At 48.1% G+C, this 2,251-nt stretch overlaps 1 pseudogene; it reads right to left on the reverse strand.

Moving 5' to 3' along the window:
- Window positions 1–593: 593 nt before the first annotated feature.
- LOC147203297 (uncharacterized) lies at window positions 594–1,788 on the reverse strand (annotated as a pseudogene).
- Between the last annotated feature and the right edge of the window lie 463 nt (window positions 1,789–2,251).

Raw genomic sequence — 2,251 nt, forward strand, 5'->3', positions numbered from 1 at the left:
TGAGACCCCTTTCGTGTGGACTACCTTGCCTCTCTTAGTCACCATCCAACTACATTTCTCAAGCCTGAATGACATCCCGATGTCACTGCTGTAGATCCTGGTTGTGTGGATCAGGGAGTCTATGTCCCTTTCACTCTTAGCATACAGCTTTATGTCACCCATGTAGACTGTGACTCTATTTATGAGGTGGTAATCAGAGCTTGTCTTGGCGATTACTTGGCGTAGGGGGTTCAGTACTATGCAGAACAGCAGTGGGGAGAGTGCATCACCTTGGTATATGCCACATTTGATGGACACTTGGGTAAGTGGCTTGCTATTGGCTTCAAGTGTGGTTTTCCACATCCTCATCGAGCTAGCAACGAAGGCTCTTAGGGTCCTGTTCACCTTATACAACTCCAAGTATTCAGTGATCCATGTATGTGGCATCGAGTCATAGGCTTTCGTGTAATCAATCCAGGCTGTGCACAGGTTGGTATGTCGGGACCTGCAGTCTTGTGCGACTGTTCTGTCAACCAGGAGCTGATGTTTGGCTCCTCTGGTAACTCTACCAATGCCCTTCTGTGCTTCGTTCATGTATTGATCCATGTGTCCACTTATCTTAGCCACAATGATGCCTGAGCTTCTATGTTGTGGAGAGACAGGTTATTGGCTGATAGTTGGATAGGACTGCACCCTTTGAGGGATCCTTCATGATTAGGATCGTTCTGTTCAGGGAGGTTGCTGTGCTCCTCTCTCAGAGTCAACAGCCATTGTGCACTGCTGTTATGTGTGACCTCCTTCTCCCATATGCCTTTCCAGTACCTTTCAGTTTCCAGTCTTGGTGGGTCTGCTCTGCTGTTAGGACCCTGCCACTGAGCGCACACTTTCACAGGTTGTGTTGCAAACAGCCTGTTTATTCGTCTGGCTTCATTCTCTTTCGTGTACCGCTTTAGGCGACTGGACATGGAGCCTTTGTTTGGCAGTTTCGAGTGCTTCAGGTATGGTCATCTGGATATACCTCTCGGGTATCGGCCTTTTCATCACACCTCTCTGGTCCTCCTTCAATTGACTCACATCTTTAGCTTTTTCTTAGCCTCCAACCATCTTTTCCATGGTGGGTAACGTATCTCCTGGCTCCCATGGTTGCTCTTATAGCCAAGCATCTCTAGATCACTGATGCTGAAGCTCATTGGTTTTCGTGATCGTTACGGTAGGGATCGCCGTCAGTGCTGCATTCACACTTTCCATGAGACTTTCAGGTGGTACTTCACATAGCCGTTGTAATCTGTTTCTAGGTTGCCCAGCTTTCATTCTCACCATGATCTTAGCTTTCAGGTCTGTTGCTGCCTCGCTCAGCATTTCATTCATTGGGGCTGGCCTCCCAATCTCACCATCTGCATTCATTGGGGCTTGCCTCCCAATCTGTGGTATGACCTCCTCCTCTGATCTGGCAGCCTGAGGTCCTTCACCATGGAATCTGTGTTGTACTTCATCGATCTCAGGTTGTGACAGCAATTGCCGTTTGTGGATGTTGGAACACTGAGCTACTAGTTGTTTCGTGGTCAACCGTGACTGTGGGTTTCGAAGTAGCCATTCAGCCCACATTTTCTGCATGGAACCCCTCTGACTAGGGTTGCTTGAGTAGTCGCATTCCAACAGAGCCATGTTATCGCATCTCGCCCATCTCCGCTTTGTTCCAGTCGCCCACTTTTCATCATGGTGCTCTGGTTCCCAAGGACCTGACGCAGACGTTGTTTGGCCGGGCGACGTCTGAGTCGGCATGTCATTCGTTTTATTGTCTCTCATCATTGTACAAGGTAGGCATTCGTGTGAAGGGTCTTGCCCAAGGACCCACACTGGATGGTGTTGTGTGCTCATTTTTGCCCCAAGCGGGAATCAAACCCCCGTCTCCCGTACGCCAAACCGTTGCCTTACCAACTGAGCGATCCAGCCGCTACACACACATTATTATCGGCATTAATTTAAATCAATTTTAACGGGATTAAATTTATTCTCGCGAGATTAATGCAGCACACGTCACAGCGGATTTTCCGTTGCTCTGTAAATAAACCGGAAAGAAAGCGCTGCAGAAGTCCACGCCCATGTCTGTTTTGCCAGCCATGGCAGCGCAAGACACCGAAAACGGATACTTTAAGAGTTTATGAATGGAAAGTTTACTTTTAAAAAGTTGCCAGATTGTTCCACTGACAAGACCAAAGTTACCTGTATGTTTTGCAGTCGTAAACTGAGCTATCATCATAGCACGTCGAGT

Source organism: Hippocampus guttulatus, chromosome 6 (assembly GCF_054856545.1).
Source record: "Hippocampus guttulatus isolate MCC_2025c chromosome 6, RoL_Hgut_1.0, whole genome shotgun sequence".
NCBI classification, from domain to species: domain Eukaryota; kingdom Metazoa; phylum Chordata; class Actinopteri; order Syngnathiformes; family Syngnathidae; genus Hippocampus; species Hippocampus guttulatus.